Genomic DNA, 25,991 nt, shown 5'->3' on the forward strand with positions numbered 1-25,991 from the left:
TCTACTAAAAGAAATACAAACGTTAGCTGAGCATGGTGGTGCATGCCTGTAGTTCCAGCTACTCAGGAGGCTGAGGCAGAAGAATTGCTTGAACCTGGGAGGCGGAGGTTGCGGTGAGCCAGGATTGCACCACTGCACTCTGGCCTGGGCTATAGAGCGAAACTCCATCTCAAAAAAAAAAAAATGTGTGTATATATATGTATGTATGTGTGTGTGTATATATATATAAATAAAATAGAGACAGTGTGTATTTTGCAGCATAGGGTAAGCTGACAAAGATACCATCCCTGACACGATCACTGCATACTCCACCACCACTGTAAAAAAAAAAAAAAAAGACATATTTCATTTAGGGTTAATATTCCTATGTGCTTTATATAATGTTGCAATTACAAAATATGAAGAAAAGTCTCACTTAAGCCCGAAGACTCGAAAGTACGTTGCCAACATCTTACCTACTGACACAGAAATAGTTGGTCCCAATCAGCAATAAAAAAGTACTTTGTAAATACCAATATTATGCCGTGCATAGCTGGCTACAGTTGTATATTATACCAATCACTATGAACTTGTACTGCACATTCATTTTACTCGTTGCTGAAATACTTTACATGTAATCACATATGTCAAAAAAAAAACTTAACCAGATATATTCTGGCATACCTTATAAAGGTTCTCACACTTTAAAGTTCTCAAGATTCCACTGAGATGCAAGTTAAAACACAGATTTCCAAGCACTGCACCCAGAAAATGTGATTCAGTTGTTCTGCAGTGGGATTTAGAAATCTGCATTTTTGTGTGCACTTCAATAATTCTAATGCAGCCTAATCCTGAAGCAGATTTTAAGAAACACTGCCCTAGACCAAATTAAAAATATATCAAGGAAATGCAGGCAAATGGCAACAGATCAAATAGTATAAGTAGTTTATGATGAAAGTCAAGTCCCAGCCCAGTCCCATCAACTCCTTTTTTTTTTTTAGAAACACAGTCTTGTTCTGTCACCTAGGCTGGAGTGCAGTGGCTCGATCAGGCTCACTGCAACCTTCACCTCCTAGTTCAAGAGACTCTCATGCCTCAGCCTCCCAAGTAGCTGGGATTACAGGCGCACGCCACCATGTCCAGCTAATTTTTTGTATTTTTAGTAGAGATGGGGTTTCACTATATTGGCCAGGCTGGTCTCGAACCCCTGGCCTCAAGTGATTCACAGGCCTTGGCCTCCCAAAGTGGGACTACAGGTGTGAGCCACCGCACCAGCCCCATCAATTCCTTTTAAATTTATTTAGTTTTAGTTCCTCTCTGGTTTTCTCCATATCATTTATATCTTCTTATTTTATCACCTTCACATTGTTTATATATGATATAGACACTATTATTTTTAATCTTTCAACTGTTTTGCAACTTGGCAACTTGAAATAATATATTTCTATCCCCATTTCTTTGTCAACCAATTTTTGTCAGCAACCTGGCTCACCTCTTCTCCTCAAAGCAGAGCCAGATATTACAGAAAATAGTTTCTAGATGTTTGACCAAAAAGCATTAACATGTTCTTTTTATCTTTTACTCCTAAAATCACATATTCTCTTGAGCCATGCTGCCTGAGACAGAGCAACTGTTTTAAACAGTAAACTATTTTTGAAAGTAATAAAAGTACTTACTTTTAAAATTTCATTTTCAATTAATTTCTCTCATATAATGGTTTGAGACTTTTATATCCTTTATTACAGGCTTCTGCTTTTAAAAACACTAATGAACTCAGTTAAACAAGAATAAGTCAGACATCCTTATCAAGTTAGTATTTTTCTTTTCTCACTCATGTGACACATTAAGAAACAGCAATTAAAAAAAGAAGCAAGCTAATTAGCTACCGTGGCTGCTCTCCTATAATCAAGTGCAAACTTGCAAGTAGAAAACCCCTTGATTTACTTTGATGTCCAGAAACTCATCAAAGCATAACACAGCCAAGTAAACCCCTATATAGTAACATTCAGTTTAATAATCACAATTTTAAAGTAATAGTTTAAAAACTGTTTAAGACTAAAATTTCCACCAAAACATATTCCATTGTTTACATTAGTCTCAATCTATATTGAGCAGATAATCTGGATGGCAATGAAGACACTGCTTTGTCCAGTTTGAAATTTGCCCATTTGTAAATGTCATATTCCTCCCACATGCAATATTAAAGCTTTCACTTGCTTTACAAGGAAGTAAATTATTGATCATGAAATAGTTCTAAATTTACACATTACACTGCTCTAGAGTAATCTTGCAACTCTTCAAATAGATCAACGAATCCAGGCTTCTAAAACCATTTTGAACATTCCATATGCATTCCTATTTTAAAGCAGTACTGTCCAAAAGAAATATATTGCAAGCTACATTGGCAATTTTAAATCGTTGCATTAAAAAAGGTAAAGAGTAGATGAAATCAGTTTTAATAATATGCTTTATTTAGTCCAATATAGCCAAAACACTATCATTCCAATATACAATCAACATGACAATGTTAATGAGATATGTTACATCCTTTTTATTACACTAAGTCTTTCAATCCAGTGTGTACTTTAACACAGCACATCTCAATCCAGTCACATTTTAAGTGCTCAAATGCCACTTTTGGCTAGTGGCTACCATTTGGGGGAGGGCAGAGTAAGAAATAACTTTCAGAAATAAAATGTTAAAATTATCACTGCAAGTGTTTAGAGGTGAGCACATAAGGAGTGAAGATTCAAATAAACGAAGTGAGCACGTGCTCACTTAGGTAATTATATCTTGGTCAGAGTAGTTTTTCAAAGACGGCAGAAAAATCAACATTTTCTGATTATGTCCTGACAGAAGATAGTTAAGTGACCTTTTTGACTGTCAGATTGGTGACCAGGATCCACATATACCAAGGAAAATTGTGAGGATATCTATACACAAGAGCTAGCCACAAGAGTCAATAAATATCACACCTCTCAGGACTTAGATATGCCTCAAGTTTCAAAGGGGAAAGGAGGCTAAACTCTCCAGCTTAAGGCAGACTTGGCAACATCTCTGCTAGTGCACAAGCTGGACAATTTCTCACTGCAAAAAGAGATTGAATGTGAATTAAGAAAACAAGTTAAACAAATGTTAAATACACTTCAAAAGATTAGCTACAATAAAATAGATCGTAATAAGTAATTAAATCTTATATCTTGCTGTATATGGTAGGCACTTTCTCCTACAAATCATGTTTAAACATGGAAAATTCATGTTGGAAGAAAGAAATTTAAAACAAAACAAAACAAAAAAACAGGGTCTCATTTTATCACCCAGGCTGCAGTGATTACTGCAGCCTCAACCTTCTGGGCTCAAACAATCCTCCCACCTCAGCCTACAGAGTAGCTGGGACCACAGGTGCACAACACCACACCTGGCTAACTTTTAAATTTTTTGTAGTGATAGGGTCTCCCTATGTTGCCCAGGTTGGACAACGAATGAACAGAGTTAGACCATCATACAACTGAGGGGCCTGGAAAGTGAGTTTTTTTTTTTTTGTTTGTTTGTTTTTTTTGAGACGGAGTCTCCCTCTGTCGCCCAGGCTGGAGTGCAGTGGCGGGATCTCAGCTCACTGCAAGCTCCGCCTCCCGGGTTCACGCCATTCTCCTGCCTCAGCCTCCCGAGTAGCTGGGACTACAGGCGACCCGCCACCTCGCCCGGCTAGTTTTTTGTATTTTTTTAGTACAGACGGGGTTTCACCGTGTTCGCCAGGGGGTTTTATTAAAACAGTGGAGAACACATGGCAAATTCATTGAGATCAGGAGATTTCACAGCTTTGTTCTCCCAAGTGAGAACAGAGGCTGAAATATATCAGGCCCTCAATAAATATGTATGGAATGATGAATAAGCTGTGGCAGTGATAATAATCACGAATCCTTCAAGGAAGAAATCAAACCCCCTCAAGGAGACCTCCAAGAAATGATCTCACTGAACAGGACAGTTCAAATATCATCTCTCATATCCATACACAAAGACAAATTATTTCTTAATCAGAAATAGCATTTCCCAGTGATTATGATATCACCACGTTAATCTGCCTTTAGAAGACTTTTTTTTTTTTTTTTTTTTTGGCGGGGGGGACACGGTCTCACTCTGTCACCCAGGCTGGAGTGCAGTGGTGTGATCACGGCTCATTTAGCCTCAATTTCCTGGGCTCAAGCAATCTCCCCACCTCCGCCTCCCAAGAAGCTGGGACTTAAGGTGCAGGCTGCCACACCCCACTATTGTTTGTGTTTTCTGTAGAGATTAGGTTTCGCCCTGTTGCCCAGGCTGGTCTTAAGCTCTTGGGCTCAATTGATGCTCCCGCCTCAGCTTCCCAAAGTTCTGGGATAACAGGCATGAGCCACATCACCCGGCCTGTAACACTTTTTATCTTCTGTAATTATCTGGTTTGTTTGTACAACTATCTGTCTGCTGATTCCACTTAGATGCCAAGCTCCACAAGGACAGGGTTCCAGGCAGCCCTGTCACCACTATGGCCATGTGCCTAGCACAGAGGAAGCACTTAAGGAATGACAGGAGAATTAAAGACAGATAATTTCCTCACCACTTCCTCTTCTTTGTAATGGACGTGTTCACCTAATGGTTGTTTTTGCACTAAGTACTATGTGATACCTCAATTACCTCTATAGGAGAATTAAAGAAGGCTGACACTACACTAATTAAAGACACAATTTCTACTATGTTTGTTAAAGTGAATAGAAACTGAATCTAAGTGGAGGGAAAGAGCAGTGTTGCAGCAATGGAATTTTAGATTTTATACATTTTCTAGTAGTGCTAAGACTAAGATGTCAAATGCAAGAGCCTCATCTTCTAAGTTCTAAGTTTTGAGTGAATCAGGGCATTTTGACTTAGAATGAATTTAGAATACTTTTTAGAAAATAAAAACGCCTTAGAATGAATTTAAAATACTTTTTAGAAAATAAAAACGCCTTAGAAAATCACATAACAAAATGAGAAGCCCTGAAAATTGTCATTTCAGACTACTTTCAATTCTCCAGGAAGGTGTGAGTTTAAAGGTGGTAGTTTCTAGTGGTCACCTGTAAAACAGAAACATATTTATCCCATCAAAGGATTTTTCTACTGTTATGTTTTATCAGGGATCACAGATCAAGTTATTTATTGTCACATGATAAGTAAATTACTGCAATTCTGTGATCACTTATGATGTAATACTTATCTTTTTTCAAAAAAAAAAAGTTAATTTATTGTCCTTTCTTAGTGAAATTAAAAAAGATTTAATTGATGTTAAATGTAATTTTGTAAAAGTTAAGAGAAGATGTTCCTTTTATTTCTAAAGAAAAAACAAGAACACTTACATAAATAGTACAAGTAAATAGGAATACATTTTCATCAGGTTTTAAATTATATATTCTGGCCGGGCGTGGTGGCTCAAGCCTGTAATCCCAGCACTTTGGAAGGCCGAGACGGGCGGACGGGCGGATCACGAGGTCAGGAGATCAAGACCATCCTGGCTAACACGGCGAAACCCCATCTCTACTAAAAAATACAAAAAAAAACTAGCCGGGCGAGGTGGCGGGCGCCTGTAGTCCCAGCTACTCGGGAGGCTGAGGCAGGAGAATGGCGTAAACCCGGGAGGCGGAGCTTGCAGTGAGCTGAGATCCGGCCACTGCACTCCAGCCTGGGCGACAGAGCCAGACTCCCTCTCAAAAAAATAAATAAATAAATAAATAAAAATAAAAAATAAATAAATTATATATTCTACAGGAAAACTTCATGTCATTTTATTAAGAAGGTCAGTTGTCAAAGCAAGAAAAATGTAACAGTTTATGTTTCCAAGCTAAAATGATCATAACTCCCCAATTACACCAATTATTTTCGTGCATGAGAACTATAGGAACAAGGTCAAATTCTTGAAGTTTTTAAAACAAAATTATGATATAAAAGGATCTTAGGTTCTAAAAAAGAAATGGAAGAATTTCTAAATGCTTGTATATAACCGTGTTATTGACCAACAACAAAAAAACTCAGCAGGTACTCTATCTGAAGCCCCTTGAGTGAAGCAAGATTTTTGTAGGATGTAGCTATATCTATGCAGAAAAGCAAACAGTTTATTTTGGAGTTATTAATCAACACATTTTTTAAATGGTCTTTCCAAACTAACTTTGTCTCTTTAACAACCTCATGAATTTTCCAGATTTTAAAAGAGCCAATCTTATTAGCCAAAGTCACTTCTAAAATAATTATTCAAACTATAAATGGAGTTATATAATTAGAAATCCATATATATTGCATGCCACTTACGAAAACTACGCAAAGGGGAGCAAATAAATATTTATAAAGAGAATTCAGATAAAAAGCATATTCGTTTTGTTCGAAGAATTAAAACCTTTATCCTCGGATAACCAAATTCACTATGCTTTGAGTTTTGTTTTACTGACGTACTATGATCCGTATCCCACACATCCAATCAACACCAATTCCTGATAATTCCGCAGTAAATGTTTCTTCAATCCATCCACTTATACATATCCTTATAGCCATTACCAGAACAGTCTTCTGTTATTAACAATAACTATACGAAACCCTTTCCATTTTGTCATTCTTTTAAGAAAAAAAAAATGAGCGGAGAGGGAGTCAATAATGTAGACTGTCAAATCTTTAATCTGTGTTCATTAAGCACTCTAAGATTAAAAATCTGTAAAGTCAATTCACATCTGGAAACCACATTTAAAATTAGAACAGGATACTCAAACAATCTAAGATTTGAATATACATTCTAATAGAAGAAATTCTCCTGGAATTTCCATTGTCTCACAGATAAATTCAGAAAACTCCAATAGCATCAAGAAGTGTTTTAATGGGTACTCAGATGGATCTGGAGTGCTGCTTGGAGGATTATCTTTTAACTACTTCAAGTTTGACGGTGAGGATTACTGAGCATAATGATTATCCTGAGAGAAGGCTTTTGCTAGATTAAAATAAGACATGGAAGTTTATGAAGCAGTAGCTGAGTTAGCATTACTACATTAATATTGTATTCGCAGGGAGAAAAACATAATTTTGAGTAATTATGCCCCAACACAAATATTCAGTTATTAAATATAAGTAATAGTCAAGAGACTGCAAACACAGTTAAAATAAGAGAAAACCAATCCAATTCTTACTAATTTAAATACTTGCCTTAAAACATTGCTTAGTAAATTTAGATCACAGTTTGTTTATTTCCTTGTAGTTGATCAAATTAAGTCTCCAATTTCACTACATTACAGAAACATCAAACAAAAAGTTACGATTAGAAACCATAGGCTACTGAAGGAAAGAAGTTTTTATCTTTAAACTTATGATCTTGTCTCCCAACTGTGAATGAAGTTATCTACAGAATAATCAACAGTTAGATGAAACTTGGTTTTCGCTACAGAGAAGCTTTATCCTCTCAGAGAATTTTAAAGAGGAAAACCATTTAAAGATAAGTTCACTTTTCAGCATAGTGGCAACAGATAAAAAATACTACCTTTTCACCCCTAAACCAGTGCAATTACTGTTTCCAGAAGCTGATTCTGGCACTTCTGGGCCTTGGTATACGGGAAAGAGGACAAAAAATGATTTAAGACTTAAATCCCACTATTTTATTGAACAAGTGAACCATCAAAGACTAATGTTTCTCACCAGAATGTCTAATATTTGGACTTCTAAAAATGGACGAATATTTAGTCTAGTTTACTTCACTAATTTTAAATGAAGACAGGTTCCATGAGTCATGCTATCTATCTTTTTTTCAAGTTAATGGAACTTTTACTCATCCAGTGGGTGATGATGTTATCCTGTCAACAATATATCTGGCAGAGTAGAAACCAAGGGCCTCAGCTGCACCCAGAGACCTCTTATGTCCTAGCAACTTGATATTAATTGATACTCAAAATATGGTCCATAGTCCAGCAGCATCAGCTCACTTTTAGTAGCTTATTAAAAATATGCCCATCCCTTCTTGGCCCATCTCAGATCTTTCAATAGATCTGAATCTGTATTTCAACAGATGCCCATGTAATCACATTCAAGCCTAAGATTTATTCCATAGAGCATGCCTGTGTTTTCATTATACTGATAATACAGATGGCTGTAAATAATTTGGGTGACCCACAATAGCCTCTTTAGGAATGCATGTGGGAGGAGCCTCAAGCCAGTGATAATATGGTAATGAAGATGGCTAAGTAAACCTGTTTCCCCTGATCTCACCATCTCTCTACACTAATCTGCTCAAGGCAATAGGGAAACTGAGGTAGCTAGGAAACAAAAACATATGAAAGTGTTATGTACAAATACTTTGAAAATGCTAAAATCTTAAATAACTTCTGGTATTGCGATTATTTCTAAAGATTCCAATACTGTCAAGATCCATGTTCTTTAGAGAATGGACTTAACATAGCAAGGGAAAAATCCAAAGAATCAATGAACCCAGTGCTCCTTTCCATGCTCCAGTGCTGGAGGCCCTTCCTAATTTTCCATTCACTTAGGCAGTCATTTAACATACACTTTACTCAAAACTGTCTGTGTAACGCCATGTTATAGTAAAGGTACAGTCGGTGGAGAGTGAGAGAGACAGGACCCCACTTAAATGGAACTGAAATCATCATGACTGTAGGACAGGTTTTAATCTTTTCCAAAAGGACAATCAAAACCCAATGACACCACTGTGTCCTTATTTCCTGAACAAAGGAATGTGGAAAAGTATCTTTTCACTATAGTTCAGAGGAGGCAAGTTTGGAATGTTTTTCAAAATAAACTTTTCTTTTTTGTAAAACAAGGTAAAATCCTGCTCTAACTTTTCCCTGGGGGAAGGCAAATAGGTCTTGAATGCATTTATTTGGTACATTTATAGCTAACTAATTCAAAGTTAAAGATCATTTTGGCTGGCATAGTTTATTAAACATCTAATCTTCTAATCCTTTTCTTTCCCTGAACACTTTCAGGGAACCCCTGGTCCCATGGCTTCCTTTTGAGATGTTTCTGGTTCACTTTTAATTTTTCCAGTGGGTTCTCAATCCATTAAGAGAAGGGATAAAGGTACTATCTCATCAGAACAAAAGACTGATTATTCTTTCATTGGGTAACGGTCCTTGGCTTTTTTCCTGCTCTCCACTGTGCTTTGGGGGAAAAAAATTGTATCATCCTATTTCCACTGAGATTCTGCTGCATTTAAAACTCTCAGGTATAATTTCTGGCTTTATATAAAGCACAGGGTCATTTTATCACAGTAATAAGAAGTAAAAAGATGCTAAGGAATAAGAAGGTGATATGAAGAACCTGCTGGGAGAGAAATTCATTCCTAAGTATTTCAATTATAATATTCATAAATGTTCTAGGATTCTCAGGTAGCCCTGAAAACAATAAGGAATGTTTTAGATTAACATGAACACTTCAAATACAAAGGTCATGTTGAATTCACCATCTGCCAGAGTGGTAGACACATAAATCAATTAGGAAATACTTTACATGTTTTGTTCTCTGAGGTTTTCTTATCTAAACCTCCAATTTAATTGTGAAGCTCAAATTCATTCATTTATTAACTCATGCATTCGATTGAGAAATATTCTGTGAGCACCCATCTACCTCCATGACACCAAAAGTCCTCACGAAGTTCACAGCCCAAGAAATAAATTAAACTTTCATCCAATAGTCATATCTAAATGTGTAAAACTAAATGTGTAAATCTAAATGTGCAGTTGCAATGGTATGAGAAAACTCCAATAAGGAGATTTAACGTAATCACAAGGAGAGAGAAAGAGACAGAAGGCTTTCCTTCCTGACACTGAAGATGTAACCTGAAGAATACAAAGGAGATGAAAAAGGAAGTGGTGCCGCGGGACCAGCACAGTGGTTATTTTCATTATTAGTAAAGTTGACTGAAGTAACAACAGTATATATGCCATATGCTGAAACACATTATTGAAGACAAATGAGAATATTACTTACTTAAAAGATATAGCTTTGAATATCCTCTGTCTATTACTATCAACGTTTTGGGAGGTAGAGGTAGGAGGACTTCTTAAGGTCATGAGTTCAAGGTCAGCCTGGACAACAAAGCGAGACCCTGCCTCTACAAAACATATAAAAATGAGCCAGGCGTGATGGCATGTGCCTACACTCCCAGCTACTCAGGAGGCTAAGGCAGGAGGATTGCTTAAGCCCAGGAGTTCAAGGCTATAGTGAGCCATGATAGTACCACTGCACTCCTGCCTGGATGACAGAGCAAGAGTTTGTCTGAAAAAAAATCTAAGAAAAAGAAAAGATAATGATAAATATAATTTGGATTTTTTCTGAAATTGATAAGCCTTTTATTAACATACTGATTTAAGTACCGATTTTCTTCTTTAAAATACTAATGCACAGGATTTGAAATATAAGATAGGATTTTCATATAAGATTCTGGCATTCTATTCATTCAATAACTTTCCAAACCCCTGAGAATTTTTTTATTCTGAAGGATATGAACTTGTTTTCAGACTCATTCTTTTTTTTTTTTTTTTTTAATTGAGACGGAGTCTCACTCTGTCGCCAGGTTGTAGTGCTATGGCACAATCTCAGCTCACTGCAACCTCCGACTCCCCGGTTAAAGCGATTCTCCTGCCTCCGCCTCCTGAGTAGCTGGGATTACAGGCATGCCCAGCTAATTTCTGTATTTTAGTAGAGATGAAGTTTCACTATGTTGGCCAGGATGGTCTCAATCTCCTGACCTTGTGATCCACCCGCCTCGGCCTCCCACAGTGCTGGGATTACAGGCGTGAGCCACTGTGACCGGCACAAACTAATTCTTCTTAATGTTCTAGCTGAGTGGTAGCCGTTGTTGGGTCTCATTACCATAAAGGAGAGTAAGAACACCCAAGGCAAGAACAGTTAAATCCAAGGGCACAGAGGTAAGAAGGTTAAGTCCTGAGGGGCTGGCAGCAGCTAAATTTGCAAAAGAAGAAATTCCAAAAGCTACCATCAATTAAGAAAGAAGCAACAGATTAGGGGGCAAGCAGATAAAAAAGTACAAATAGAGAAATGGAGAAACCTGAGAAGTGATTAGAGGTGGGGGGAAACAAACAGAACTAGGAGAAAGTGATGTCAGTTAAGTCAAAGGAAAAAAAAGACTTTTCAAAATGAAGATGCAAAATAGAAGGTGGCCAATCAGAGTAGTAAGGACAAAGGACAGATATCACAGCAAAGGGAAAATGAAGAGCATGAAACGCTGTTGCAGAGGGAGCAAGAGAAGTCACTGGTGGTTAACAGGATCCTACTTTGTATTTAGATAATATAATTATGGCTGCCTTATCATTTTTATCCTTCCAAACGGAAGATTATGGGCTTCTTGAATGAGGATTATTCAAGAAATTTAATGTATACTTCCACACAGATTAAACTGTTGTACCTTGAGAGGTCAAATTTAATTTAAAACTTGGGACAATTTTTCAGTTACCCAAGGTTACACTATTTTTAGCACAAAACTTTTAGCTTTCACCTAGGTAAAGATTAAATAAATTCTGATTTAATGTATTTTCTTTTTGCTATTTCTCTAAAACAGCCCAAACAGTCTAAAAAGTGATGAAAAACTAATAAAAGATAGATTAACCCACAGAAAGAGCTATGATATAGTTTGACTCACCTTAATCCTAGGCTACATTATAGATCTAAGATTAATTAGATGTAACTGTTTCTCTTTTCTTCATTAAAAGCAAAATCTTTACTCTCTCCTTTATAACCATTAAATTATGTTCTCACAGTGCTGGTGTACAGATTTAACTTTTAAGATTTACATAATTCCTAACAATAAAGAGCATATATTTCTTTCATCTCAAAATCATGTCTTTGTTAAAAAGTTAACAGTAAATTCAACTCAAATATATCAAGATAATGTATAGCGGAGAATGATTTTGAATTCATCTAAGTGAAAAATTTTGAAATTTATAATTCCCATAGCAGCTCTAAATTACAAAAACATTGTTCAGGTACACTAAAGCTTGAATTTTGCATATCCAAATGTAAATCAAATTGCAGTGCTTCAAGGAATAGTAACTCCATATCTGATGAGTTATTTTTAAATCAAAATAATTTATTATTAGAAAAAAAGTTTAGAAATAGTCCATTACTGAACTATACAATGAAGCAAGGATGCAAATATTAGAATAAAATTGAAAAATAATCACAGGATATAAATGACCATATTTATTTTTTAAAAGAGCCACAAAAGATTACCTTATATAACTATTTTGCCCTTTTGTTGAAATAATCATTAATTAATTAGTGCACATTAGTACAAATTATGGCGTTTATGAAGTGTGTCTAATAAATACTCAATTAGCTGAGCTGGTCAGACTTCAACAATCATTTACAACCTAGTTCATTAATTTAGGAGGCCTGAATGACTAAGCACGAAGTTGTTACTTTAGTAATTTTCTAAGCATTGGGTGTGCTACATCAGGTCATGGTGACACCTATAGTTCAGATCTACATGATGACTGACAGTTCAGTATTATTATCAAGGCACTTGCTACAACGTAATATTCTCACTCCATTTCTATACTTGGGAGCTGATTACTTCATAGATTCTACATAGCCAGTGTGATGGTTAATATTAAGTGTCAACTTGATTGAATTGAAGGATGCAAAGTGTTGTTCTTGGGTGTGTCTGTGAGGGGGTTGCCAAAGGAGATGAACATTTGAGTCAGTGGACTGGGAGAGGCAGACCCACCTGACTCAATCCAGGTGGGCACCATCTAATCAACTGCCAGCATGGCTAGAACAAAGCCAACTTGCTGAGTCTTCCAGCCTTCATCTTTCTCCTGTGCTGGACGCTTCCTGCCCTTGAACATCAGACTAGAACATTAGACTCCGAGTTCTTCAGCTTTTGGACTCTTGGACTTATACCAGTGATATGTCAGGGGCTCTCAGGCTTTCAGGCACAGACTGAAGGCTGCACTGTTGACTTCCTTACTTTTCAGGTTTTGAGACTCAGACTGGCTTCCTTGCTCCTCAGCTTGCAGACAACCTATTGTGGCATTTCACCTTGTGACTGCGTGAGTCAATACTCCTTAATAAACTCCCCTTCATATATACATCTATTAGTTCCGTCCTTCTAAAGAACCCAGACTAATAAAGCCAAGTACATGTGGTTCCAGTTTCTAGAAGGAAATATCTCAATTTGCACTGTCAGGCTCATAGTTAAAACTGAGGTTCTTAAAGTCACCCTAAGGAAATGCCACAAAATTTATAAAAGCAGGGCTGAAACTCCTTCACAAGAAATGTGGTTACAAGACCCTTTTAGCAAATGTTAATTAAACCTAGGAGAATAAAGTAAACATAAAAACATTTTCAAATTCATTATCAAATAAATACAAATTAAATAAATGCAAATTAAATTAATAAATCAATATCAAATACATGCAAATTAAAACTATAAGGAAATTCAACTGACAAGGAATTAAAAAGAATTCTAATATCCCACACTAAGCCATGAGAGTGCTGGCAGGAGTTGATGTCACTTCCATAAGGGCAATTTCACAACATGTGTCATAAGACTCAGAATTTTCACTTCTAGTCATATAGTATGAGTAAATAGACAAGTGCAAAAATGTATAAGTACAAGGGTCCCTGTTCATTGCAGGATACCGGAAGCAACATAAAATGTTCACAAATAGGTGTTTCAAACATAAAGAATGGTACAGAAAGAAGATATAGACAATTATTTACTGCTACGGTTAAAAAGTCTACTTGCAAGACACCATTCAGGGGTTTAGGATAATCCTTCTTTATGCATAATAAATAAAAGTGTGAGAGTGAGGGAAAGCAAATAAGTGTGTGTGTGTACAGAAAAAAGGGGAAAGGACATATATCAAATTGTTAACACATTACCTTTGGGTGCTTATAGTTACATAAATTAATGTAAATTAATAATTGATTATATAATTGATCATACAATTAATCCACATAACTTAATCATATAATTAATCTACATAGCTTAATTATATATTTATATAATGTGATTATATGGTTACATTATATAGTTCAATCAAATGGTTAATTTATATAACTTAATTTACATGATTGATTTGTGTAATTTAATTATATAATTAATTTATGTAATAGATTAATGCAAACTATATAAATTAAGTGCTTAAATTATAGGCAGTTTTACTTTCTTTATATTCTCTGCATTGTCATAACAAGTATGCATAACTCTGAAATCATGGGCAATGCAGACACGAATATAATTTAAAAACCTTAGAATTAGTCTATATTGCCCTAGCTGAATTGAACTTATGATTCTATAAATGTTATGTTCTATCTTGAAATAGGGTCTGACCTCCTAAGACAATGGACACAACCAGCAACACCTGGAAAGGTTTAATTTCCTAATGGTTTCAGAACAAGGCTTAGATTCAAAACATTGGCCAAATGTCATTCATTCTATGCCTGGGAATCCTCTGACCTGCAATACTAAGGGTAAGAAAAGGCTGAGCCATAATAGCTAATTCTCATGCTAATTCAAACTTTACTTGAGACAAGCCATTTAAAAATCGGTAGGGGAATCTATGGCCAGTTGGTATAAATAATTAAGGCAAGAAAAAAAGCATTTAGAATTCCCCTTTCAGTTATCAACTGATAACTTGGCTTAAAATCTTCCTTTGGCATTTTAGTTTGGTAATCATTTTAAGAACTTTGATGTTTAACTTATATGAAGAATTCCTAATGGAGGTCCTCAACACCCTTATGATAAAAATTTTTAAGAGCTCTTTCCCTGAGTTCATCATTTGGAAACACAGATTAAAAAAAATATATAAAGTCCTGCTTCAAAGAACTCTCTGTTGAAGTCTCTCTCAGTGAAGAGATGAATGAATACAGGCAGGAAAATCAATAATTATACATAATTGTTTTAAGTGTTGTAACAGATAACACAAGGTGCCAAGGAGGTACAGAGTGCCTCTAAGACAGGGGAATGAAGAGCCGGGTGGGACTATTTAAGCTGAAATTTAAGAGAGTAAGATTTAGTCCAATGGATTAGAGGGAAAAAAGGTATCATTTTTTTACCAGCCTATGAAAGTAAGAAAAAGAAACCATGCGGACAAAGAGAATTCTCAAGGTAGGGTTGTCTAATGAGGTCCCAAGAGCATTCATTCCTTCATCCAAAAGATTTGACTGAGTACTTCTTTAAGTCAGACACTGCACTAAGAAAGAAGAAATAAAAAATAAAATAAAAAAACACTGTGCAAAGAAAGAAGAAAAAAAATCTTTTTCTGCCTTTAAAGAATAAAAAAGACAAAGTCATAAATAGAAACTTTAATCATATGATCACTATCCCCAGATGACTAAGTATTAGGGGCTATGATAGCTCCTAGAGGAGATGTTTAATTTTGAGAGTCTTAGGGAAGACTTCCACTGAAATAAACAGGAATAGGCAATGCAAAATAAAAATATATTAAAAATTATAAATAATATGATAGACATTTGTGAATTAAGGCTGGAAAGGTCAAGAGATGCCAGATCACAGACATTTTTGAATGACATGACAAAGATTTTAGATTTCACTCTGTGGTCAGCTGAATAACAAGGAAGGGCTTTAAGCAGAGGAAGTAATATCATCAGATCTATATTCAATAAAGATAATTTTGCTATGAGTTGAATGGAATAGAACGAAGCAAAACTGGATAAAGAAAGACTAATCTGGAAAAGGCTTTTGAATAGTCAAAGTAAGAAATGGTGGTGGTGGTTGGAATTAACATAGAGGAAGCTGGAATGGAAAGTAGATACCATTCAGTATCAGCCATTTGACTGATACGATAAGAAATAATTAAAATCATTAAGAATGTGGTCATTAATTTTAAGTAGGGGCTGTGGGAGATGAAGACACCTTAGGTGCCACCAGGTTTTTGACATGAGTAATATGGGTGACTAGTGGAGTCAGGCACTGGCATGAGAAACTTGGAAGATGGGTAGGTGATGAGTTTAATTTTTAAAATGCTGAGTTTGAAGATTCTTAAACTGTCCAATTTGTGGTGTCTAGTAGGCAGTTGATACACAGAACATAGATCTAAGCTGAAACACAGATTACATAAGAACAGAGTTACAAGGCTTCAGGAATTTGGGGGATCTCTGGGATGTGGTCTAACCAACACAAAAGAGTTGACAGAGATTTCAAGTGTATGGAGTGGATAAAGATGAGGAAACAGAAGGTGTCATTAAATTACACTGTCATTTAAAATACTGAAATAGAAAGTGGAGTTCTATAAAAGGGGCCTAGCAATGACAGATGTGAGGCAAAAACCAGGATTTCATCGCAGCAGCCAAAAGAGGAGCGCACTTCCAAAAGGAGGGCGTGATTAACCTCGTCTAAGGAGACATTCCACCAGTGAAGTAAAATGAAAGCTGCTTCAATGGAGTCCTGGAGGCACTGGCAGACGGCTGTGAGGCTGAAGAGATAACCTGAGGATGGAAAGAAAAGAATATAAACACTTCTGTCTGAGAATCTGGCTTTGGAGAGGAGGAAAAAAGGAGCAAAGGGCGAATGGGGAAACCAGAGAGGTTTTACTTGTATGTTTACCGAATTTTATATGTTTTTCAAGACAGAAAGAAGCTAGTGAGAAAAAGCTAAGTGAAAGGTAAGTCATGCAATGGATTTGTGGTGTCAGGCATTAGCCAGAGGCTCCTTTCCAGTGAGATTTGAATAAAGGAAGAAAGGATGATGAGGACATGTTAGAGTTGTAGGTATCTGGCAAGAAGTAGAAAGAGCTGCTACCTATTGGATATTGACTTCTATATGAGTTTCGCATTTTGAAGAAGGTGGAGAAATAAGAAATTTGAGAAGTGTAGAGAAGGGAAGTAGAAACAGCATACAGAACTACTATGGATAACAGGGGAGAGAAATGAACAAAGAAACAGAGTATTTGTTTCCCAGTACTTAACATATGTATACCATGTATGTAGTGTCTGATATGTGAAGGTTTGGTTGGGGATGGAAATCATGCATTTAAGAATATCAGTTGCCACTGTTGAGTTTCTATCTCCAGAAATGCTATCAGTCTGGGCATAGGACTGTACTAGGTGAATAGATCTTTGGACATAGTTTTGCTAGATGGGTCCAATAAAAGAATAAAAAAACAAAGAAGCTGAGCTGCCATTGCCAAATGATGGAACACAGCTAAAAAAGGAAAAGGTAAGATTGAGAGGAAGTTAATAGAGTTAGTTGGACGAATTCAACTGGGCACCAAAGTCCTCAAAAAAGGAGGGGGAATAACCAGGAGTTTGGTAAGGACCAGCAAGAGGGAAGAGAGAGAGGCTGGCCAAAATAGAGCTTTAAAAGAGAGAATTTTGCACAGGATGAAAAATAAAGCAGCACTAGGGATCTCTTCCTCCTCCAAACCTCTTCACAGTGGCTTTTCCAATTTTTTCTACTCTTCTTAAGTTCTCTAATTCCTCTACTTTCTTCCAAAAAGAAATGGAGGCCATCAAGTAGGAATCCCTTAACGTACTATCATACATAAATCACTGATCCTAGCTTCTAGTTGTAAGGAAAAGGGGTATGAACTTATGTGGAGCCCTTCTAAGAAGCTACAGGAAGGATGGCCTCAGGCACAGCCCAATCTTCACCTAAGGCTCAAAGCAAAAAGCTGGAGTTTGTCTACTGGTTTGTTTCCCATGTTGCAGAGGACAGAAAAGTCTCCCTTGTCCCCTTGGGTTCACAGAGAATTAGAAGAGCAAGGGAATGAGAGAACAGAAATAGATGGATAATCAAAGAGCTTTAGCTATTGAGTAGGAACCAAGAATGGATGTGAGGTACAGTGGAATGTTACCAAAAATGCCAGTCCCAGCAGCCTTGGGCTGGAATGATAGTGTTTCCAAAAGAGCTCTCCAATAGAAAACATCTGCAATCCAGGTGCATGGTGGGACCTATGCCTCATTTAGAAATTACCTAGATCTGTGGATTCCAAAAGACCCTTCTACCAAGTGAGGAGGAAGACAAGGAAATGAATTAGATCCCATCAACCTCATGAAGTGTTCAGAAACCAACATTTTCTAGGTCATAGGAAAATACAGCATGGGTGATAATGCTCACCAAATATTCCTTTCGCTCCTCTTCACTGCAACCCTTACAGTCACGTATACATGACTAATGTGAGTCCATGAAATGTGAGAAGAAGTGATGTGTGTCACTTTTGGGCTGAGGTAGTAAAAGACCCAAATAGAATTCCCCATTTTCCCTCCTTCCCAGAAATGGAGATTTAAGAGGGAGTGTTTCCAGATAATGTACATACAAGATGGTGGTTCTTCAATCTGACTCCCCAAGTGATTAAATAGAGCAGAGGCCTCAACCAGCTGAAGATGGATACAGAGAATAAGAAAAAGAAATAAACCTCAGTAGAATTAAGTGGCTCTAATTTCACAGCTATTTGTTTTTTGCAGCATAGCCTAGGCTACAGTCAGTAAATGTAGAAAACTTCCATGTTGGCTAAGAAAATCAAAGCTGTGACAGCTAACAAGAGTGGATGGGGTGGAAAAAAGGACAGAGAACACAGCTTACAGTTTCAAAGAGCCCATTCCTAGAAAATCACACCTCGAATAACAGGTGGATTAAGGATCTCTTTCCCAGAAAGCCAGAAGGTCAAAATAACAGCTTAAGAGCCCCCAGGAACAATGCAGCATGCCCTAAATAACTTATTAAAAAAAATCATTCATATTTAAACATCTTCTCAAATGCCAGCCCATTTTCTGGCACAAACAAGGAAGCAGTTCTCAGTGATACTATCTGTCCAAGATCAAGTGCACTCAAACCACTATTTTCTTGACTGAGTAGCTTGGGCTACCGCTCAACCAATAACACATCATAATGTTCTTAATTTTCTAAACTGACAAGGCTATATAATAAAAGGTACAAAATGTATATAACCACTCATCATAGGTAAGTGGCTGGTTTTCTCTCAGTAAAGAATTTAAATACTTTAATACCTCAAGATTCAAGCTAGACTTACTTTCTAGGTATTATATTAATGTTAATTGAGAACTTTGATAATTACTTCCTATATAAAGATGAGAATTATCTGATGTCGAATTTCCATCATATTAATATATACTTTAAGCCACATATGTAGGTTTGAAACCTACATCAATCACACCATATAAGTTCTAAATGAATTGTAGAATATTGTCCAAAAAATTATTTACATATCATTATCCCCACCATAAGCATTGGAAGGAGGTTATTCATTATGCCATATTCTGGTATATTTCCCAGTGAATCTCTATCTCTTGTGAAGTTTCTTCTTATGCAATGCCTGTTCACCAGGGATCTATGAGGTTCATGATAGAAATACTAATAGCAGTTACTGAAGTCTGAGCAGACTTGTGTGTTGCAGATGCTGTGTGTCAGAGTGAAGTATTCTTACACAGTAAAGTACATTTACTTACTTAAGTCCAACTGTTCACTAGTTTTCCAAGGTCAAGGAAAAAAAAATGAGTTATGAAATGGAAATGGAAAAACTCTATCTGGTCGGCTTTGTGGTTACTGCACCAATATCTATTTCTTAGAAATTTTCCTGCTAGCCAGGTACAGTGGCTCACACCTGTAATCCAGAGCTTTGGAAAGCCAAGGCTGGAGGATCCCTTGAGCCTAGGACTTCCAGACAAGCCTGGGCAACACAGCAAAACATCATCTCTACATAAATTAAAACACAGCCAGTGTGGTGGCTGTAGTCCCAGCTACTTGGGAGGTTGAGGCAGGATGATCATTTGAGCCCAGGAGGTGGAGGCTACAATGAGGCAAGATTGTACTTGATATGGTTTGGCTGTGTCCCTAACCAAATCTCATCTTGAATTTCCACGTGTTGTGAGAGGGACCCCGTGCGAGGTAATTGAATCATGGGGGCGGTTCTTTCCCATGCTGCTCTCATGACAGTGAGTAACTCTCAAGAGATCTGATAGTTATTATAAGGGAGAGTTTTCCTGCACAAGCCTCTTTGCCTGCTGCCATCTATGTAAGATGTGACTTGCTCGTCCTTGCCTTCCGCCATGATTGTGAGGCTTTCCTAGCCACGTTAAACTGTAAATTCAATTAAACCTCTTTCTTTTGCAAATTGCCCAGTCTGTGGTAGTCTTTATCAGCAGTGTGAAAACAGACTAATATAGTAAATTGGTACCAGTAGAGTGAGGGGCTGCTGAAAAGATACCCAAAAATGTGGAAGCGACTTTGGAACTGGGTAACAGACAGAGGCTGGAACGGTTTGGAGGGTTCAGAAGAAGACAGAAAAATGTGGGAAAGTTTGGAACTTCCTAGAGACTTGTTGAATGGCTTTGACCAAAAACCTGATAGCAATTATGGACAATGAAGTCCAGGCTAAGGTGGTCTGAGAGGGAGATGAGAAACTTGTTGGGGACTAGAGCGAAGGTGACTCTTGTTATGGTTCAGCAAAGAGACTGGTAGCATTTTGCCCCTGCACTAAAGATCTGTGGAACTTTAAACTTGAGAGAGATGATTTAGGATATCTAGTGGAAGAAATTTCTAAGCAGCAAAGCATTCAAGATGTGACTTGGGTACTGTTAAAGGCATTCCGTTTTATAAGGGAAGCCAAGCATAAAAGTTCAGAAAATTTGCTGCCTGACAATGTGATAGAAAAGAAAAACCCATTTTCTGAGGAGAAATTCAAGCTGGCTACAGAAATTTGCATAAGTAACTAGGAGCCGAATGTTAATTCTCAAGACAATGGGGAAAATGTCTCCAGGGCATGTCAAAGGTCTTCACAGCAGCCCCTCCCATCACAGGCCCAGAGGCCTAGGAGAAAATGGTTTCATGGTCCAGGCCCAGGGTCTCCATGCTGTATGCAGCCTAGGGACTCCATGTCCTGCGTCCCGGGCACTCTAGATCTGACTAAAAGGACCCAAGGTATAGCTCGGGCTGTTGCTTCAGAGGGTGGAAGCTCCAAGTCTTGGCAGCTTCCATCTAGTGTTTAGCCTGCAGGTGCATAGAAGTCAAAAATTGAGGTTTGGAAACCTCTGCCTAGATTTTAGAGGATATATGGAAATGCCTGCATGCCCAGGCAAAAGTATGCTTTAGGGGACAGGGCCCTCATGGAGAACCTCTGCTAGGGCACTGTGGAAGGGAAATGTGGGGTCAGAGCCCCCACACAGACTCCTTACTAGGGCACCGCCTAGCGGAGTTGTGAGAAGTGGGCCACTGTCCTCAAGACCCCAGAATAATACATCCCAGCTACATGGAACTGTAACAGCTTGCACCATATACCTGGAAAAGCTGCAGACACTCAACACAAGCCTGTGAAAGCAGCCAGGAGAGGGGCTATACCTTGCAAAGTCACAGGGGTGGAGCTGCCCAAGACCATGGAAACCCATCTCTTGCATTAGTGTAACCTGGATGTGAGACATGGAATCAAAGGAGATCATTTTGGAGCTTTAATATTTAACTGTCCTGCTGAATTTTGGGCTTGCAGGAGGCCTGTAGCACCTTTGTTTTGGCCAATGTCTCCCATTTGGAATGACTGTATTTATTCAATGCCTGTACCCGCAATGCATCTAGGAAGTAAATAACTTGCTTTTGATTTTACAGGCTCAAAGGTGGAAGGGACTTTCCATGTCTTGGATGAGACTTTGGACTGTGGACTTTTGAGTTAATGCTGAAATGAGTTAAGACTTTGGGGGACTGTTGGGAAGGCATGATTGGCTTTGAAATGTGAAGACATGAGATTTGAGAGGGGCCCAGGGCAGAATGATTTGGCTGTGTCCCTAACCAAATCTCATCTTGAATTTCCATGTGTTGTGGGAGGGATCCAGTGGGAGGTAATTGAATCATGGGGCAGGTCTTTTCCCATGCTGTTCTTGTGACAGTAAGGCTCAAGAGGGGAGTTTTCCTGCACAAGCTCTCTTTGCTTGCTGCCATCCATGTAAGACGTGACTTTCTCCTCCTTGCCTTCTGCCATGATTGTGCGGCTTCCCCAGCTACATGGAACTGTAAGTCCAATTAAACCTCTTTCTTTTGTAAATTTCCCAATCGTACGTATGTCTTTATCAGCAGCGTGAAAACAGTACTCCAGCTTGGACTACAGAGAGAGACCCTGTGTCTATAAAAATAAAATAAAAAATGTTCCTGCTATTCAATACTATATCATATCTTCCTCAGGAGAGTTAATTTGGGAATTGCTAAGTTTATCCCTGACTCTAGGGATGGTACATGGAATTTACACCTAAAATAATCAGCTTCTGAAAGCTCCCCTCTCTGGAAATGGAAAAGGAAGAACCTCAGGAGTTGTATGCAGCTGCCTTGCAATCCCATGGGAAACAATGCTAGCTCACAGGAAGTCAAAAGCTGACTGTTGAAAAGAAACCAAGCTCTTGAAGACATTGTTAGACCCCGAAACAATCAACCCAGAAACCCATTTACCACTGAATCTAGAGTTAAATAAGCAAGAAAATCCCCTTTTATTTAATAAAGGCTGAGTTGGGTCATTAGTAAATGAAGGCATCCTGACATGTGCAAATGTCAAGACACACAAGCTCTTGTGCAGTTTTCCATGCATGGGGACAGTGCCCTGGCATTCCAGAAATCCTGGCTTACTTATCACCACTCTCTAATCAACTACAAATAACATTTTAAAACTAAATGCAAAGAGAATGATTAGGAATATCATAAAATCTACATTTCTTAAAAAAAAAAAAAAAAAGGAGATTACAGTGAAGTAGTCTCAAGCAACTGTTTTCTAAGTGGGAAGGCTGAAGCAAGAGACCTTAAATCACTTGACCGTGTCCACAAAACAGAACTGAAGCAGAACCAGAAGTCTCCTGATGGCCCTTCAAGCACACCACCCACAAAGACACTGTAATCCCTCATACCCCACACGCTACTTCAGGGAAAGGGACAAGAGGCATCTTGTGACACTTCCTAAGCTCCTGGCTTCACAGTAGCCATCCTGATAATTACTTTTTGAAGTCCACAGTTAAGTGAGTTATGGAAATCATTCCAGATACTGGTTCACCAGTAACATCAGTTTAGCCCTAAATATTGTCATAAGTTCTATGACAGGCTCATGTGATTTAAGCTGGTGCTCTGTCAAGACTAGACTTAGGCATTTTATCCTTTTTATGACTTTATGTATGTTGAAGAGAACATATGAATATACTTTATATATATGAATATATATAAAACCTTCATTATCACATTATTCTCAATCCAGCATTTTTTCAGCCCCTAATTTGCATGTTAATTCAGCATTCTTACATCTTTACAGATTTTCATCTAAGACTACATTTCTATTGTTTTATATAATCAGCCCCCCTAAGATCAACATGTCTACATTTTTTGGCAAAGACAAAGGCTACTGATTTCAGGACCATTATTTTCCTTTTCCAAAAGCACAAACCCAAACTGAGAAATAAATCAAGAGAAATTCACCTCTTTTCTATGCTAATTTAGGAGTAGAGTCTATATTTCTTTTCAGACCCAAAGAGAATCAGTCATACAATATGAATGTATCTACTTTCGCTTGCTCAGATTGAGATGAAAGATTAATATTTTCAGGCTGGTAGTCAAAACTATTCATTCAAATATTATTTAATAAAATCCAAGAACCAGCTAAAAAGTCACTTAAGCTAATAAACCTTCACTACCAGCCTCATGGGAAATTGTGTACAGTTTTCTACTAGAATAGCCTATAAATGCTTACTGAAAATGTCTAAGTTCATATCTTGGTAACTAACATTTTAATTCAATCTGCAGAATAATATATGCTTCTTTAGTGCTAAGATATGAATATTAGAGGCTTTCTTTCTCAAAAGTTCTATGTAGTTATATTTTCACAAATAACTATATAATGTTAAAATTCTTCTGTATGTGGCATAAAACATTTTAATGGAGAAGGTAATGTGTAGGGAGTTTATTAGAATTTGTGTTTATTCTTAGTTTTAAAAACTGCACTGATTACAATATAGAAAAAAAAATTATGTTGTATATCTCTTACAGTAGAAGAAAAACAGTAGTTCTAAATTTAGAAAGGAAAAATGAATATACACAGTGAAAACATGTGTCAGTGATGTTAATCAAAGATCAACTATTGCTGAGACCAGCAATATTAAATCCCTGCACAATTGCTCATATTATAATGGAGATTTTAAAAAGAAAATATGATCACATAACATAATGAGAGCAGAAGTCACTCTCATCCTTCATCTTTGTATTCCCAATTCAGGAAGCTGGTATAGTGTCTTCATTATAATTACTATTCAACAAACATTTGTAAAATGAAAGAATAAGGAATGAATGATGAGAAAAATGATAAACATCTACCTCTGTCTCCTGGGAGTTAATTGCACTACTTTCTTTGAAATTTACTTAATCCTCACTGTCCTTGTAAAATAGCCAAAGGGAAAATATATTTACATTGCTCTGAATATTGATGGAATCTACAAAAAGGGTTAAACAACTTCCTCAAAGTAAATAAAATGTTCACAATCCAGCTAGGATAAAAGGATTTAAATCATTTCCTAGGTAGAGGGCTTTCAATTAGAGCCCTTGCTGCATTAACCATGGGAACTCATCTTACTCTCTTCATGATGGAGCCCTGAGTGTTGCTGCTAATCTGTACTCTACCATTCCAATGCTTTTAAGGTTCCTTTTCAGCCCTTCCTCCTCCTAATCCACAAATACGGAGACCATGGCATTTTTTGGGTGAGTCCTAATTTCAAGCATTCTGTCCTGCCCTCCCCAAATGTACTCACACTTATTAGACCATATGTTCCTATATTAGCTCAGAAAGGGGAAAAAAAACATTAATCACACTTGTATATAAGAGATCATAGAAAAACAATTTACTAACCTGTGAAAATACCATTCATTCTCTGTTCACCTCTGGCCCACAGCTAAGCAATCCGTAGGATATAAATGTACCCTATCTTCACTATTCAGTATTCATAAGGATACTACTTATGAATTGGAAATCTGACACAACATTTACATGACCTAATTTTGAAAATTTAAAATAGTGTAAGGCCCCTAGGCTTAATTTTACAAGGCAAAGATTAAAGGGACACAGGCAAGCATATATTCTCTTTCTATGCTATTGGACACTGGTAATTTTTTTTTTTAACTTAAAATATTTGACACTTAAAATGCCAAACTTCTACATTTCTGCAGTAAAAAGGTAGTTATCATATTGAAGATCATTTCTTTCTCTCCAGGAAGTAGGGTTAATATTAGCACATGAACTGAAAATGTTTCAGTGATTATAAAAAAGTCAAAATGAATTCATTAAAATTTAGCTTGCCAAAATGTTAGTTTCACGTTCTTGGTAGAAGTCCTTTTTATTTATATTCAAATGAAGTGAACAACTTACAAGCAAAGGAAATGGCATCAAATATTTGACACCCTTCCTCCCAAGATGTAGTGATTTATTATATTCAAATGAAGTGAACAATTTACAAGCAAAGGAAATGGCATCAAATATTTGACACCCTTCCTCCCAAGGTGTAGTGATTTACACTTTTTGCTCAGATCTAGGTTTCTCCGCTCAGGAAAAGGGGAGAATGTACCCATATTTGGGAAAACAAGTTTCTAACAGCACAGTTTTGATCAAACAGCAAAACTCTATCCACCTATATATTGCCATCTGCCAATATGACAAATGGTCCCATGTGCAATATTCACACTGCATTGTAGCCAAACCTGTAAGTCAAAGGATATGAAATAATAGTAACCATACATTAAGCACAGAAGAAAACGAAACAAACAAAAAGCTTTTAAATCATCCAAAAGTATGTCTTATTTTGGATGTTCTATATGTTCTTACACTCCCTCAGGTCATTTGTGTCATTATGAACACAATTCTAACAAGCTTGATTATTTTATTTCCATTCACATATTACAAGCAACAAGCTGAAAAAGTAGAATGGGGTGTAGGGAGACAGAAAAACAAAGTAGAGATTAGGGCTTGAAGTGTCCCTGACCAGTTGACAACAACCACATGGAATAATAATAACAA

At 37.1% G+C, this 25,991-nt stretch overlaps 1 protein-coding gene across 3 annotated transcripts in view; it reads right to left on the reverse strand.

The window, feature by feature from the left end:
- PARP8 (poly(ADP-ribose) polymerase family member 8) overlaps positions 1 to 25,991 on the reverse strand; it is a 189,599-nt gene that overhangs the window by 146,948 nt on the left and 16,660 nt on the right. The gene's annotated exons all lie outside the window — the stretch shown is intronic.

This window comes from Macaca thibetana, chromosome 6, assembly GCF_024542745.1.
Source record: "Macaca thibetana thibetana isolate TM-01 chromosome 6, ASM2454274v1, whole genome shotgun sequence".
NCBI classification, from domain to species: domain Eukaryota; kingdom Metazoa; phylum Chordata; class Mammalia; order Primates; family Cercopithecidae; genus Macaca; species Macaca thibetana.